This window comes from Ooceraea biroi, chromosome 1, assembly GCF_003672135.1.
Source record: "Ooceraea biroi isolate clonal line C1 chromosome 1, Obir_v5.4, whole genome shotgun sequence".
Taxonomy (NCBI): Eukaryota; Metazoa; Arthropoda; class Insecta; order Hymenoptera; family Formicidae; genus Ooceraea; species Ooceraea biroi.
In genome coordinates, this window is record NC_039506.1 from 12,928,803 (window position 1) to 12,947,667 (window position 18,865).

An 18,865-nucleotide genomic window follows, 5' to 3' on the forward strand; every position below is an offset into this window, starting at 1 on the left:
TAGTGCAGAGCTGACGCTTCGTCTAGCCTACATAAGATGCCTCACAATCCTTACAAGATATTTTGTACACCACATTGCAATGCGACATCTTATTTATGCGGTCCTTTCCAGATATGATGATACCGTTGAGAGAATGAGAACACCTATATGCAACATTAAAATTAAACCCTCTAACCTTATTAGCCAAAGATTCTGAAATGTATTTTACATAAGGAATCGTAAAGTACTTTTTTCTGTTGTCGTCAGCTATGTTATCATCCTTGTATACATGTTTCCTCAAAACGTGATTAATATTAGCAAAAATAAATTGTAACGGATAGCCATTGTTTAATAAAGTATTAATAACTAAGTCCAAATTCTCTTTTTGGAACTGTGGATCAGACAGGCGCAGAACCCTCTCCACCAGGTAAAATATCACACCGCGTTTGTGAGTTATAGGGTGATGTGAATTGAAATTAAGAAATCTCCCCGAAAAAGTGGGCTTGTAATACCAATTAAAACCCCAGTGAGCATTATTGAGAGCATGAGTTCTTTAAGAAGACTTTTTGTAGACCTCATTAATATCTTCTAAAAACGATATCAATAAGTGAGCATTATTGAGAGCATGAGTTCTTTAAGAAGACTTTTTATAGACCTCATTAACATCTTCTAAAAACGATATCAATAAGTTATCTTTTCATAAGATGTCTTTCAAAAAAGCTCTTTATGATACCTTCCGTGCAATCGTGCCTCGCGCGGTTATTTGCGACCATTTACTTTCATATGGCAAAAGGTATATAGCGCTACATTGCACGCAGAAATATCTATAAAATACAAAGAATTACTATATATATAGAGAGAGAATTACTCTCAAAGAGAGAAAGAACTTTGGCACTATTTTTCGGTCTCACTCGGCTTTAATTTTTTTCTATAATATTGTTAATAAAGTTCACTGAGTGGAACATAACCTGACTACAAGAGACTAGGAAGAAGGAAACAAGAGGTAACGTTATCATTTTTTGTCATTATGTTTTTATAATAATGAAAATTGCATTGAGCATAAATAGCAAAACAATTGTAAAAATAGTTTTGTTGCAATTTTTCCAAATTATTATAATAACTATTATTATTATATATTATTTCCAGTTAATTTTGTTCATTAAGTATTCACTACATACGTTTAACGTTCAAGAATTAATTTTAATTTCTTTTGGAAACATTTGTATTCTGATATTTCTTAATATATTTTTAGAAAATAATAAATACATAAAATGAACAATTTATAAGTTTTATTAATTAATAATTTTTTATTAAAAAAATTTTATTAATCGTATTTTTACAGAAGTCATTATCAGTGGTAGTGGAAACAGTATTTCTTCCCATTCTATCCAAACAGTTATTAAAATCTGGTTACAGCATGCTGGAGATTGGATCAATCAAAATACCAAACGACATGAATTGAAGAAATGAAATGTTTAGAAAAATAGTGGAGAAAAAGTAGCGGATCTACTTAGTCGCTCAGTGAGCGATTGTATTACTGAATGCATCCATTAATTTTTTTAATATTTGATTTTGACTCTAATATTTGATTGTGTTTATCGGTAAATGTTTAAAAAATGTTTAAAAGTGATATTGAAATTTTCTTTATATTATTGTCATGATTTTAGTTTTCACGTGCGTGCAATATGGCAAGTATTCAAATGAAATTAAAAGTTTAATTAAAATTTTAATATAACATGTTCATTTTTTGTATGCATATATGTGAGTCGTATACATACACCAATTCAGTATTTTCTATTATTTTTGAAATTATAGTTTTGTATGTTATAAAAAAATTATTTTTGTATTATTAAAATGTAATTTCTAAAATGATTTTATAATATTATAATAATATTATATTCTATATGTACGTGTAATAAAATTTTATATATGTAATACATATATTCGGTTATTTTATCTTTTTTCATATAAATAGTACTAGTAAATAGCAATTCTTAATGTTAACATTTTCTTGACATTTATAAGATATCAAATTCTTGTATTCCTTTAGATGCCATTTATGTGATGTCGTTTTTGTCTCAAATATTGACGCATTAGAGAGCTTATTGACATCATTATGTTATCTTCAAGATGGCATTGTCAGAAGTCCAACTCTCAAACTTGATTACTTGAAGAGCTCTTTTTGATATCACAATGCTCACTGGGACTAAGCGCACTTTGAACAAAACTTATAGAAAAGTCAAGAAAGTTAATAATGTTATTATCGTTATTTTCAATCGTGAACTGCAGTCTATTATGAAACGAATTAAAAGTCTCCAGAATAATGTCAAAATATTTAGGGTCGGTAGCAAACAAAACATCGTCGACGTATCTAAAAAATATAGGAACTTCAAAATTCAAACTATTTATAGCAACCTGTTCCACGTCCTGTAACACCATATCAGCAATTATCATTGAAATTGGAGACCCCATCGAGGTACCAAAAATTTGTATGTATGTCCATCAAAAGAAAAATAAGATAATATAACAGTTGTTATGCACTATTAATATTGAGGCTACATAATTTCCTTTTATAACTGTAATATTACTTTGTTTTAAAACTTTATTATAACTGTCCCAGTCAGCATTGTTGGGAACATGAGTTCTTTAAGTTGTCATTCTAAGAGACATCTTTGAAACGAGCTCTTTATGTTGTCTATTTGTAGAGATGTCTAATAAGAGAACTCGCAATGTTATCCTTAGAAAGAAATATAAAAGATATCATGGAAACGAGATCATAATGTGTTCTCAGTATAGTCGATAACCTCGGTATATTATAGCTAGATTTGATAACCTGCAAAACTGTTATTGTGAATGTCAGAATGTCTTTCCGCAAAGATTTTAAAAGCCTGTCAGCAAGTCAAAAAACCAGAAGACTCCGTAAAGTTTGTGAGTTGCATAATCATGCATGTTGGAAATAGTAATTCTGGCGCCCTCTTACGGTCTTGTCTATTCTCTGATTGTGTGGAAACATGCCTTAATTAAATCGATATATATGCTTGCGTAGCGCGGCGAAGGCTCTCTCTCCCTTTAGGTAGACCAGTCGCGGGTGAGCTCACCGATACAGAAAGCGTGTAAAAGATAAGTAAACCTTTTTTGTTAGATATTATAAGTTCATGTATGCGTAACAAGGAGAGAGCATATTAGTTTGTATTCAGTATTATATTTGTTTATTTAGAATTGTTTATTTGAAAAAGCGAGAACATTTGATTTGTCAAGAGCACGTGGCACACAGAGCGTATTGTGCTATTTTCTATATTTGCGTTTCAATATATTTCTTTTTTGTTGCTATTGCGTGTAATCTTTGCGTAAAATTATATTGAATTTCAACAATGCAACTCAAAGTGAAAATATTGAAGTTGTTCAAAGTGAAGTTCCCAGTAAGCCAAACCTGCGAAGAACAGACATTGGCAAAATCTGTTCGACAAAATATGTGAGCAGAGAGGCCACAGATTGGGTACAAAATCCACCCAGTAAGCACACTGTCAGCAGTATGCCGACAGATTGGCAGCAGATATGAAGTAAAATAATGCAACAGATCCGGTACCATTTGTGTCCGCATTAAGCTTGTGTTCTGCCAGCAGATCCTGCTTATAACATGATCTGACAGCAGATTGGCGGCAGAAACTGAACAGATCCTACCGACATAACCTGGCGGCAGATTGGCGGCAGAAATAGAGCAGGATCTGCGCAGTTCAGTTGGCAGCAGATTGGCGACAGAAACCGAACAGAGCCTGCCGACATAACCTGGCGCCAGGTTGGCGGCAGAAACCGAACAGGATCTGCAGCTTTTGACACTATTCAAATTTACACGGCTAGGAATATGCGTTTTCGCTCCGCACCGCTAGGTGGTGAACATGTTGAGTTCTTACTCGATGTTAAGATTTAGCCTGACAGTTATATAAGTTAATATACGCGTCTTGACATAATAATATTAATTTTTCTAAGAATTTTTGCACTTGCGGCACAGAGGTTCTCATGGACAACGTCCACACACGCCGCAAGCAATCTGAAGGCATTAAATTTGCCCATTTAATCAAATTAAGTATTGATTAAAAAAACAGATTACTTTACAATAGTGGACCAATATAAGAAATTAATTCATACCCCACATAAAAAATTAGATTTATATTGTTAACCAATATTGCTCCAATAAATTTGTACTACTACGGCACTTTCTCGCAGAGCCTGCTCGATTTCTGCTCCCAATCTGCTGCCACCTACACTGCGCAAATCCTTATCTATTTCTGCCGCCAATCTGCCACCAGGTTATGTCGGCAGGCTCTGCTCGGTTTCTGTCGCCAATCTGCTGTCAGATCATGTTAGCAGAATCTGCTGGCAGAACACAATCTTAATGCGGACACAGATGGTACCGGATCTGTTGCATTATTTTGATTGAATCTGCTGCCAATCTGTCGACATACTGCTGACAGTTTGCTTACTGGGTTGCTCAAAGTAAAAATATTGAAAATAACCATGTGCAAGCACATCCAGAAACACAAATCAGACTCGGCAAGAAAAATATAATGTGTGTTCCAATGTTATTCTGATATGGAATCATCAGAGTCGGATAGTGATAATCGAGAAAATTGTGATGTAAATATTCTAAGACGCCAGGAAAGTACAGGGTGTTCCATGGGAAGTTGCTGAAACTAATCAGCTGTCATTTTTAAACGTATGCAATTATTAAAGAAACAAAAATTGCGTTGGAAAGAGGAAAGTCTGCAGTTTTTAATGGGTATAAATAAAATTTAGCAAAATGTTTGTATATCGGTTTATTTTATTAATGAAAAATATGCTAATAATCAAGTAAGCTAATGATAAATATTTTCAAAGTGTGCACCATCTGAATTTGTACAAAAATCAATTCTTTTACGAAAACTTGTGAAAACTTTTTCTAACATGTCGTCTTTAATGTTGCTGACAACCTTTTTAATAGCTACTACTAAATCTGACACTGTTTCTGGATTTCCAGCATAACAATGGTCCTTAATGTATCCCCAAAGAAAGAAGTCACATGGATTTAAATCCGGCGAGTACGGTGGCCATTCTAGCCCCCCCCCCTGGGCAAATTTGGGGTATCCCAGACCGATGACTCGATTGCCATAAACTTTATGGATTGTTTCGAAGACCTCCTGGGTTCGATGTGGTGTTGCTCCATCCTGCATGAAATGAAATCCTCTGACCAGGCCTCTTTTTTTTGCATGAGGGAAGAATTGTGTTTCGAGAAGCTGCTTGTAACTTTCACCAGTGACTGTTGATTCGAAGAATTGCAGATAAATTCCTTTTACCGAGATCGCAGCCCATGCTGTTATTTTTTGTGGATGTAAAGGTTTAGCCAGGGAAACGTTGGGATTTTCCGACCCCCAAAATCTATAATTTTGTTTATTAACATAACCATTTAGCCAGAAATGTGCTTCGTCCGTGTAAATTATCAATTTTGCATCAAGTTCTCCATCTTCAAACATTTCATTTATCGTCTTGCAGAATTCCACACGTTTCGTCATAGCACGTTTGGTTAGCAATTGATGCGATGTTATTTTATAGGGATGCATTTTCAGGAAATGTTTTAAAATCCTGTGTAACGTTGTTTTGGATATTTCAAGAGCTTGGGTAGCTTTCCGAATGGAAGAATTTGGATTCTCTTCAAAATACTTCTTAATATCTTCAATGTTTTCTTCTGCAGCTACAGACACAGAAGGACCTGGCAGATCATGTAGACATACGGTCTTGGATAGTTCCATACTGCATAAAATTATCGATAATTCTGATAAAAATAACACAAAACATTATTTTAATGCAGATTTATTGCCAAAAAATGGAGTGACGTAACGCATACGTTTAAAGAAATAATAAATTCTAACCTTTTCAGCGTGTTTTCGCTCTTAACTTTATGTGTTCCGTATTTAGTACGAAACCCCCTGTAAGCATTGCTATAAACAATTCCTCTGGAAAAGAAGCACTCGACAAGATAAATCTTTTCTTCCGTCGTCAGATTACTCATTTTGACGCGCACGGACTTGCATCTACCACAACCAGAATAAAACTGCGGACACTCAGATGAACGACCGTTAACCGTAAGACCCTTTCTGAAGTCATGGAGGGGAGAACCAATCGTTTACTTTCAGCAACTTCCCATGGGACACCCTGTATTAACTTTAACGAGCAATTAAATCAATGGATATGTGAATATAACATTTCTCATGCAGCAGCTGGTGCACTACTGCAATTATTAAAAAATGTTAATGGAGAAGACGTGAAAAATCTTCCACTTAATCCTAGGACATTGCTGAAGACTCCAAAAAATATTATTGTGCGTGATGTTCCTCCTGGAGAATATGTTCATTATGGACTCAAAAATGCCATTTTAGATCTGGTAAAAACTGTTGAGCCAAATTTTTAAGAAAAAATAAATAATTATACGTTATATCCTACACTTATTTTATAGAAAATATTCCACAGAAATAATTAATAACAGCTAGGACAGCGATCACTTAACTGTTCCGCTAAAGAAGAAACGCGAAAAGTGTCATTGGTAAATTCCATATATATTAATGAAACTTATCACATTTCCTCTCTAAGAGAACAGTTAAGTGATCGCTGCCCTGTTATTAATAACATTATTTCGGTCACTGTCCACCTCCTAATATAAAGGCTTTTGTGACATCTATTACATGTCACTTTGAAGAGCTCTTTGCGACATCATTTCTATGATGTCTTCATTTCCTCTAAAATCGACGCATTGGGCAACATTATGATATCATTATGATATCTTTTTGATGGTATTGTAAGACATCATACTCTCAAATATGACCTCTTTAAGAGCTCATTATGTTATCGTTTTGCTGGCTGGGGTATTTCCTGGTTATAATAATATAACAGCAATATAAATTGAACATAACACGTGATATTACAAATGCTATATCAAGAGACACGATAGTGTCTCGCGCCAAGTATACGCGCAACGAGACCGAACCGTGACACTATTACGCGAAGCGACGCTTTCGCAGACACTCAGATTATGTGGGTTTTCCAGCAACGACACAGTACGACACAGTGTATCATTCTATCTTCTTTTAATACCAGCGAACAACAAAGATAGAATGATACACTGTGTCGCACTGTGTCGTTGCTGGAAAATCATCTATTAGATCTCAATAACCGCTGAACGGATCAAGTTCAGAGTAGGCTCAATAGATAGCTTGGGATCGAATTATGTAATAAAAGTGTTTTCATTTTTCTCCTACGTGTCCTACGAGCGAAGATATTGCGATGCAAAGTCGAAATGTCACGATTTTTCGATTAAGATACTCCATTTTTTCTATCATCGTCAAGTGATGGCAAGGGGGCTCGCGGTAAGGGGAATGAAGAAATGTGAGTCTCTAGGTGTCGCCACTAGATGGCAACAAGGATCGAGATGACTCGTTATGTATATAGAGCTAATGCATTAAAGAGAGCTTGTATGACATAGACTAAAATGTTAATTATTATGTGTGTGTATGATAACAAAATATAAAATAATTATAAATATAATGTAATATTTCATATTTATCAATATACTTTCACTTTAATTGTGAAATGCTATAGTATCTTAACCCTTTGTTTCACGTTGTTTTCTAGTAAATTTCATTTTTTGAAACTTACCACAATAAGAGTTTTCGGGGACGCTGATTACAAATTTGAAGTCAAAAATAAATAATTCAAAATGGCGGAACCAATACGGCGGACGTAATTTTAAAAATCAAACAGATTGGCCTGAAACTTGTTACTCAGGAGGTTCAAGAGACACGGTAGTGTCTCGCGCCAGGTATACGCGCAGCGAGACCATCTCCTTATATATTATAAAAAAGAATAACATACTTCACACTACAAAATGTGTAAAATTACAACAAAATTACCTTTTTAAAAAAAGCGCCAAGTATACGCGCCTAAAGTTCTTTCAAAAAAGGACTCTACAAAACTAATGATATGAACAAATTGCGCCAACTACAATGGATATTTATGCAAACCAGAAAATCTATTACTTTCCCAGATAGCAAAATGCCAGCAGTATACAAGCAAAGTCAATCATGACTTTGCAGCAGATTCTAATCTGCTGCGTTCCCATTAAGCTTAGTTTCTGATAGCACATCTTGTTGATGTAATTTGATAATGAAAATACAGCAAAAATCGAGTATGAATTACTATTATGTTATGATAGCAGAAAAATAACAAATATCGAGCAAAATCTATCATATTAGATATATACGGCACAAACGCAACAAAAACTAGTCTAGTCTAGTCAGCGGTGTAGGTTGAATGTGTTTTCCTCGACTCTCTGACAAACAACTTTGCTGTACTCGCTGTATTGACGGTTGAATTTGCTCGATACATTTTAAATCATCATGTCCGATAATAAAAAAGTGTGTAAAGGTTGCAACACGATTGTGGCAAAGCCTATTGTCTGCATTAAGTGTGGCATTGCTTCTCATCCAGCGTGCATCCCTCGTACTGGGCATCCGTATCTGAATGGAAAATTTCTAGATTGTACGGCCTGTCCGGCGGATGCCGGTCTCTCTGGTTCGGCTATCAATAAGATTCGCGAGCTGATAAGGTCTGAATTTGCCATTTTTCGGAGAGAGATAGTAGAATCTCTTAAGGCCGACATTGGAATTATAAGGGAGGATATGCAGAAACTGGCTGAGAGGATTGACGGACTCGAAAATGTGGAGCGGCGTGCCAGTGATGGAGTATCGCTGGCCGAGGAGGATCTGTTCGCCGAGATCGCGGAACGAGAAAGTCGAGCTTCGAATATCATTATGTTTTCTCTAGATGAACCGGAACATTCGGATAGTAACGACGTTTCGGATAAGGATCTTGTTAACGATGTTCTTCATACTATCTTGCCCAGTTTGGAGCCGAGTTATAAAGTTAGAAGATTGGGAGTGAAGAAACATGGTCAACCCAGGCCTCTGTGCGTTTCATTTTCTTCAAAACAAGAAGCGATACTGGTACTACGCAATAAGGGGAAGTACACTGGACCAGCAAAAATCTATCAAGATCAAACACCGAAACAACGAAAGTACTTGATGAATCTAAAAGCTCATCTCAGAGAGCTTCAAGACGCGGGCGAGAGTAAGACAATTAGATATATTGGTGGTGTGCCTAAAATTGTAAATGCGAATCAGCCAATGAATTCAAAAAACGTGTAATTTATCCTCGAGTATACTACCAAAATGTGCGTGGTCTGAGAACTAAATTGCCGGATTTGCGCTGTGCATCGAACTTATCTACGATGTCGTACGATGTGATAATCCTAGTCGAAACGTGGTTGAATAAAAGTATAAATAATGCTGAACTTGGTTTGGACCGGTATAATGTATTTCGTTGTGACAGAGAGAGCGCTTCTGGTGATTGCGTCAGAGGAGGTGGCGTTTTGATAGCGGTCCGTGAGATCTATCCATCGAGGGCGCTAAATATTTGTGAATCAGCTGTAGAACATTTATACATTGATGTCCAGATTGGTCATAAACACATTGTTTTCGGTGCGGTCTATATACCGCTGGGATCGGATACGATGACTTACGAGTCGCATTGCTCGGTTGTTGAGGACATTTGCTCCAAATCTCGCAATATTGATCTGGTCATTGCCGGTGACTATAATCTTCCACACTTGGTGGTCGGTTCTGACGTTCGGGGAGTTCTAACATATGAAATTAAAGGCCGATGTAATATGTTAAGGCAAGCAAATACACTGGTAACTCATTTCAATGAGTTGCAACTGTACCAACACAACTTTGTTAGCAATGTGACTGGTAATACGCTAGATCTTGTTTTTTCTACCGTTCAAATGGCCCCGGCGTATCTGGCCGTCGAATCATTGTTAAGCTGCGATAAGTATCACCCAGCCCTTGACTTTACGTTGCCGTGTTCAAAGGTGGAACTTGAATGCGGGCCACGAGTTGTGAAACGGAACTTTAGTCGCGCGAATTACGTGGCAATAAATGATTATTTGGGAGGTATTCACTGGGACGTGGAGCTTGAGGGATTGAGCGTTGAGAGCGCTGTTGGTTTACTGTACTCGCACCTGGATTATGCCGCTTCATCGTATGTACCGGTATGCACGATTCGTCCATCTACCTACCCTAGATGGTTCACAAGAGAATTGATTGCCCTTGTTAAATCAAAAAGGAGAGCTCACTATACTTTTAAAAGAACTAATTTGTTCTCAGACTATCTGGTGTTTTCAAATGCCAGATCACAATGTAAGGCTCTGTCTGAGGTGGTGTGGAGGGATTATGTCGGTAGAACCGAGAACTCCATCCCGAATAATATCAATAATTTCTGGAATTTTATAAATACTATTACTAATAAGGGCTCCTCTCCCCCTTATGTCTATAGGGATGGGGTGCATACGAGTGATGAGATAGCTACGGAGAATCACTTTGCTGACTTTTTCGAGTCTGTGTACAATAATAATAGCATTACTTGTGGCGCGTCAAATGGTTCGATCCTAATCGACATGACGGGGCATGATGTAGGTGTGAAAACCAATAGTGAAGTAATATCCATAGATATCAGTATTGGAGAAGTCTTTACACAGATAAATAGAATGAAATCAAGCTCTAGCCCAGGTAGTGATGGAATCCCATCTATATTTATAAAGTCATGCTGCTATATTTTGTCGAGAATCCTCTGAATGATATTTAACAAATCATTGTCCAGTGGCATTTTCCCGAGTTTCTGGAAAAAATGCATTGTGACGCCTGTTTTTAAAGGTGGTGACAATGTTGTAACCAATTTTAGACCTATTAGCAAGCAGTGCGATATAGCCAAGTTGTTTGACTGCATTGTGGCGTGTAAAATGTCTTCATTGATGAAGAATATCATAGTTAATGAGCAGCATGGATTTATGGCGGGACGGTCAACGTCGACCAACCTTGTTTTATATCATGACTACATTACAAATGCTCTTGACGATGGATCACAGGTTGACTCCGTATATACAGACTTTAGTAAGGCATTTGATAGAGTTGATCATGTGATTCTTTTAAAGAAGTTACGGCTGGTTGGCGTTGATGGTGTGTTTCTGAATTGGATATCCAGTTTTTTAACAGGTAGGCTGCAGGCGGTGAGATTCAATAATACGCTGTCGAGGGACGTAGTGGTTACATCGAGAGTCCCGCAGGGGTCTCATTTGGGTCCTCTATTATTTAACATTTTTATTAATGACATCAAACATGTATTTGAGAACTCGAATTTTTTACTTTATGCAGATGACCTCAAGGTATATAGAAGAATTTCTAACTCTGTAGATGCATGGTTACTTCAGTGTGACCTTTTGAGATTGGATACTTGGTGTGAGGATAATGGCATGAGGCTTAATTTATCTAAGTGTCATGTTGTTCACTTCAGCCGGAAAACGGATGGTTATAGGCATGATTACGTTTTGAGTGGAACTACTCTTACCAAGGTTGATTCCATCCGTGATCTGGGTGTGACGTTTGGTAGCGACTTATCCTTTAAAAAACATATAGAAACTATTACGAACAATGCGCTTAGAAGGTTGGGCTTTGTCAACCGGGCCTGTAAGTTTTTCAGTAATGTTGGTACCTTGAGGCTTCTGTATTGTTCCCTCGTGAGACCTCTGCTCGAATACGCATCTATAGTTTGGGCTCCCTATCTGGTATATCAGTGCGACATAATTGAGCATATCCAGCACCGCTTTCTCCGCCGGATCAGTTTTAGGTTGCTTAGACCGATGAACTTTTTTGACCACGATTATGATTATTTGCATCGCGAATTGGGCTTGTTATCTTTAAGGGACAGGAGAACTCAGGCGCATCTGGTGTTTGTGCGGAACATAATTAGCGGTCGCATTGATTGCCCAGATTTGCTGGAATGCATCGGTCTGCATGTCCCTGGTAGGACCGTAAGGCGGGCTGAATTGTTTCATGTTGAGTCTCTTCGTTCATCGTGTGGTTACCATAAGCCATTAAATCGTCTCCGTATTGCTGCGAATACATTTTCCCCATATATTGACTTTTGTTATGCTTCTCCTAATGCGATTAGAGCTGCTTTTCCCCGTATTAAGATTCAAGGTGGGTGATAACAATGGTTGTATTTTTTGTATTGACCACTATTGTGGGACTGTATATACTGGACTATCCTTGCAGTGAATTTACTAATTAATGGAATGTCACTGCCCATTGATTTGTACCGCAATCAAACAACATCATGTTTTTTCGTTTTCGTTGTATCACGTGTCCGTTGGATTCTATGTACTCTTCATCTTCGTCTTTTTTTTCATTTTCTCTTGTAATCTACTGTATACTAGAGGGTTTTTCCCGTTTAATAAAATATAAATATAAATAAAAAATCGTGCATTGTCTGCCATCATACCGTAATGGCAAAAACGCGGTAAAGACAGAACACGATCTATCTTATCAGCTATTAATGGCAAAAACGCAGAAAAAATGGAGCATGATCTGCATCGTGATGCTAAAAACGTGGCAACAAGCTATGCTGTATTTTTGCTGTGTTTGTGCTGTTATATTTTGACATGGCAGGGCATGCTCCATTTCTGCCGCGTTTCTGCCGTCACGTCGTGCTTGCAGATTAGCTCGATTTCTGAGGATATTCTGCCAATATAGCATGATGTCATGTTATGCTCACTTTCAGTTTATTATCTGTCGATATATTATGCCAACACATAATGTTTAAAATCTAAACTTTTTATGTTAAGATCTGCTTAAATTTTATAGTATTTTTTGAAGCATAACGCAGAGACTGCTTGTTTTCTGCTATATTTCTGCCGACATTAATTAAGAGGGCAGATCATGCTTAGCTGTTGCTGCAGTTTTGTCAACATAATAATGTAGAACACAATTGTAAAACGTGCTCTGTCCGATTTGGCTATCTGGGTTATTATTACTCTTTGGTCGATATTCATTGTTGATTCTGATTTAAGACCATCTTAAGTACAATCATAAGATATTTGAAACCAATCACACAGTCGTATCTTAAGACATTACTTCAGATCGTTTGGAAATAAGAACAGACTATGAATACTAGCCTTTGATATTAAAAAATAAAGGACATAATAATATTAAGCAGATATATATATATTTATACGAATAAATATTTTAATACATAGAAATATATTTATTAATACAAATGTGTTTTTTCAAAATACTTGGCGCTGCTAAACCGAATCAAAAATTGTCTTAGTATTTAAATAATCTAAAGATTACAATAATTTCCTTAAACTCTAAATTACATAACAACTCGCTGAAATACATATATGTATAAACCCAGCAAACACAAAGTAACAGTAATATACATGTTAGTTATAATTTCCCACTCATTAATATAAATAGAACATAACATACGTGTTATGTAACAACTACATCGTTGAGTGGGAAATTATAATTAACATGTATATTACTGTTACTTTGTGTTTGCTGGGAATGTAGTTAAACTTATTCTATGCTTAATTCTAATGTCACACACATACACACACATGCACGCATTCACAAAAAAGAAAAAAAGAGAATGAGGCAATTAACATAATCATTCGGTTTAGCAGCGCCAAGTATTTTGAAAAAAACACTTATTTGTATTAATAAATATATTTCTATGTATTAAAATAGTTATTCGTATAAAAATATCTGTTTAATATTATTATGTTCTTTATTTTTTAATATCAAAGGCTAGTATTCATAGTCCATTCTTATTTCCAGACGATCTGAAGTAATGTCTTAAGATGCTAATACGACTGTGTGATTGGTTTCAAATATCTTATGATTGTACTTAAGATGGTCTTAAATCAGAATCAACAATGAATATCGGCCAAAGAGTAATAATAAAGTAATAGATTTTCTGGTTTGCATAAATATACCCATTATAGTTGGCGCAATTTGTTCATATCATTAGTTTTATAGAGTCCTTTTTTGAAAGAACTTCAGGCGCGTATACTTGACGCTTTTTTATACCTTTTTTTTAAAAAGGTAATTTTGTTGTGTTATTATTACTTTGATGTTATACAACGTGTTATATAGAGATGTTATATTCATTTTATATTATACAGGGTGTTTCCTAAGTAAGTAGACAAACTTAAGGAGGATATTCCTTGGCTTATTTTAAGAAGAAAAGGTCATAAACATATGTCCTAAACTGCTTTGTTTTCCAAAAAAAAGTACATCACTGTTTTCGTTCACTTTTCGTTTATTATAGAACAGTTTGTGTTATTGCAAATGAAACAAATGAAAAACAATAGTAACCAAAAAGAAAAATTATAACGAAAAAGAAAATAGTAACTAAAAAGAAAAATAATAACATCACAGTAACTGCTGAAAATGTCCACCTGCAGTCATGATACACGCCTCAACTCTCCTTTCCATTGATTGACGTACACGCTCAAAAATACCTGGAGTGTTACGTATTCTTTTATATCCATCTATTATGCGATTTCTGAGATCTTCTTCATTTTGAATAGGTGTAGCGTAAACTAAAGATTTAAGCTGTCCCCATAGAAAAAAGTCTACTGAATTTAAGTCTGGGGATCTTGCAGGCCATAAGGCCATCGATTGGCAAACTTCCTGTTTAAAAATTGACGAACTGCTAAGCTAAAGTGGGGTGGAGCGCCATCATGCATAAACCACATTCTATTTCTGAGCATGAGTGGAATATCTTCCAAAGGTAGCTCATCTTCAAGAAAATGTAGATACGAAGCACCGTTAAGTTTCAAGGGAAGAAAGACAGGACCAATCAAAAAGTTTTTCATTTGTTTCATTTGCAATAACACAAACTGTTCTATAATAAACGAAAAGGGAACGAAAACAGTGATGTACTTTTTTTGGAAAACAAAGCAGTTTAGGACATATGTTTATATGACCTTTTCTTCTTAAAATAAGCCAAGGAATATCCTCCTTAAGTTTGTCTACTTAATTAGGAAACACCCTGTATATATTATAACATGAATATAACATATACAGAGTGTCCCATTTTATATTTATCAGTCAAATATTTCGATATGACGTCGTTTCAGAGAAAAATGTTTCAAACAAAAGTTGTATAGCTTCGAGGGGGCAAGATGATGATATTATCACTTTAATTATAGATGGCGCCACTTTAGAGATTTTATCATGGCGGCCATTTTTTAAAATGGAAGTCGATTTTTTTCAAAATGGAAATTGTAGCTGACAATGAGATGAATACAATGGTTTTTCGTTTTTTGCAATTGGATCATTTTTCAGTAAGTTACAGCGTTCCAAAGTATGATATTTTATAATTTAAGTAAAAAGCTTCCATCTCCATACAGTGTGCGTATTTTGTGACTCCAAACCACCCTCCACCTCTGTGTGTGTACGCGCGCGAGCGTGTGTCTGTGTATGTTGTTCCTATCCATTATCCTGTTCTGGACTGATTCTGTTTGATAATCCATCAGCTCCAGACTGATTGACACGCATTTTGCCGTGCTTATCATTACCAGGATGAACGACGTGCACGTGGCGAGGCTTTTATTAAGCTTTGGAGTGCTTGATTTACGTGAATCCCCTTACCTCTCACGATTCGGTGTGCTTGATTAGCTTGAGTCCCCTTGCCTCTCACAATTGTTTATAAACATATTACAAAAGATGTTCAAAGACGTTTCCATTTTCTTGAACACATAAATGCGATTCTTTGCTCACAACGGCTAACAGTTTCTAGTGATACGGCCCGTGGTATGTTTGTACAAGTAGTTTCGATTCTCTGAATCATGTCTTCTCGAGTTGTGATTGACATTTAAAAAATGTCGTGTACGAGCGCGAACCCACAACTCGAGAAGATATGATTCAGAGAATTAAAACTGCTTGTACAAATATACCACGGGTCGTATTACTAGAAACTGTTAGCTGTTGAGAGCAAAGAACCGCATTTATGTGTCCAAGAAAATGGAAACGTCTTTGAACATCTTTTGTAATATGTTTATAAACAATTGTGAGAGGCAAGGGGACTCAAGCTAATCAAGCACACCGAATCGTGAGAGGTAAGGGGATTCACGTAAATCAAGCACTCCAAAGCTTAATAAAAGCCTCGCCACGTGCACGTCGTTCATCCTGGTAATGATAAGCATGGCAAAATGCGTGTCAATCAGTCTGGAGCTGATGGATTATCAAACAGAATCAGTCCAGAACAGGATAATGGATAGGAACAACATACACAGACACACGCTCGCGCGCGTACACACACAGAGGTGGAGGGTGGTTTGGAGTCACAAAATACGCATACTGTATGGAGATGGAAGCTTTTTACTTAAATTATAAAATATCATACTTTGGACCGCTGTAACTCACTGAAAAATGACCCAATTGCAAAAAACGAAAAACCATTGTATTCATCTCATTGTCAGGTACAACTTCTATTTTGAGAAAAAAATCGACTTCCATTTTAAAAAATGGCCGCCATGATAAAATCTCTAAAGTGGCGCCATCTATAATTAAAGTGATAATATCATCATCTTGCCCCCTCGAAGCCATACCACTTTTGTTTGAAACATTTTTCTCTGAAGCAACGGGAGCTTTCCAGCAACGACACAGTACGACACAGAGTATCATTCTATCTTCTTTCAATACCAGTGAACAACAAAGATAGAATGATACTCTGTGTCGCACTGTGTCGTTGCTGGAAAGCTCCCAATATCATTCTATCTTTGTTGTTCACTGGTATTGAAAGAAGATAGAATGATACTATGTGTCGCACTGTGTCGTTGATGGAAAACACCCAACGTCATATCGAAATATTTGACTGACAAATATAAAATGGGACACCCTGTATATTTAAAATATTTCCTCTTTTCGTCGTTGGCATCCTTGCGTTCTTTTCAGTTCTTGCTGGTTTTTTCATCGTGTCAGCGTGTTGTTGCGTGGTATGGAAGTGCTCTCTTTATCCAAGGTAATCCTTAATTTCTAACATTGATTTAAAATAAGTATTATTATAAAGACTAAATATTTGTGCATATATTTTTACTAGTATTCTTTAACTTATTGCAGTTAATCTATGCATATGTAAAATGGTGTAGTAGGTTATGTATGCAAAAGTCACATTGCAAGAATACAATACCGGGCCGTCTTCACTTCTACGGAACATTTAGAAATGCTTATCATTATCAAATGTACAAAACTCTAAAGATTGATAATGAAATTAAGTATTTCTAAATGCTCCGTATAAGTGGAAATGACTCGGCGTTGCATTCTTGCAATGCGACTTTTGCATCTACTACCATTTTACATATGCATAGATTAACTGCAATAAGTTAAAGAATACTGGTAAAATTATATGTACAAATATTTAGTTTTCTTTATAATATAATACTTAGTTTGAATACTTTTAATATTAATGTTACTGTTAGAAAAGATTACCTTGGATAAAGAGAACGCTTCCATAACACGCAACAACACGCTATGTCAGCAAACATTTTGGTTGTGGGATGTTGCCAAATGAGAAACAAATGTCAGCGGAACTATAATGCCAAAGCCAGAGCCTACTGTGTCCTCAATTGGTCTCCAATGTGAACCAAATCTGACGAACATATTTTCTTCCTAAACATATATGTTTAGAGTGCAAAATATAATGATTAAATATTTATATTTTTCCCTTTCCTCTGGAAAAACTGCGTCATTATAATATATATATTATAATGACGCAGTTTTTATATATTATAATAACGCAGTACGATAACAATCACGCTATAGTTATATTACAATGACGCAGCAAGTTATATTTCTGCTATATAACTGTTATATAACATTTTAATTACTTGTTATATTATATTACTGTATTTATATTATATTACTGTAATAATCCATGGGTGGAAATTACAATTAATGTATACGTTACATGTAACGTATACGTTATATTACCTGTTACATTTCGTTATATAGTGGCAATATAATAGTTATATATCTGTGTTTGCTGGGATTATAGATTATGCAAACACATCAAATATTATAGATTATATGAATGCGTTTTGTGGACAGTCTAAGCATACTACTTCTACGGAATTACATTTTGCTGAAACCATTAGTATATTATCTAATAATGAAATTCTTAGGTGTTATGTAAGCGGTGAGGGTGGTACTGGAAAAAGTTTTTGATAAGAACTATTAGAAGTTACTATTGGATAAAAAAATGTTGGAAAAGACACAGCGATAACTGCACCAACTAGTATAGTTGCTTTTAATATCGATGGACTTACCCAGACAGCACACAATATTTATGAAATATTTATAAAATATTTATAAGATTTATTTAAATATTTTATAAATATTTATCAAAATATTTCATAAATCTTTTTGTAGTCTTACAAGGGGACACTACGGTCTGGGAAATTAAGTTTGAGATGAGACTTCGTGTGGTGGTAGTGTACCCTTAAGGTGTTAATATACTAAAATACTAGGGCGCACTATTCAGCCAATTTCGAGGAAAAAAACGGTCCAAAGTTTTCAAGCACGTTACATACGAAAAAGTTATTCCTTTTTGAACCGCTCGAGCAGCTCAGGCGTTAGCGTGCTTGCTTCACGAACTCGAGGTTACGGGTTCGATTCTCGGCTGGTGCAACTTTGTGTTATCCAAATAATTATTTCATGCAATTTAAATATTTATTTTCGAAAACAGATTTTTTCAAGAAACTTTTTTAATTTAATTTTAATGTCTTGCATTACTTTTCATTTATATTTTTTTCTGAAAGTATTTATGTGGTATTTTCTACGGAATATTGTAAATTAAAAACGTTTCGTGAAAAAATCTGCTTTTGAAAATAAATATTTAAATTGCATGAAATAATTATTTGGATAAAAAAAAGTTGCACCAGCCGAGAATCGAACCC

General features: G+C 35.6%; 1 protein-coding gene and 1 long non-coding RNA gene across 2 annotated transcripts in view; both read left to right on the forward strand.

The window, feature by feature from the left end:
* LOC105275088 (cytochrome P450 4C1) overlaps positions 1–18,865 on the forward strand; it is a 48,610-nt gene that overhangs the window by 4,862 nt on the left and 24,883 nt on the right. The window lies entirely within an intron of this gene.
* LOC113562907 lies at positions 548–1,476 on the forward strand. The gene is made up of 2 exons (XR_003407235.1): positions 548–982; positions 1,322–1,476. It is a non-coding gene; the product is annotated as an uncharacterized LOC113562907 (long non-coding RNA).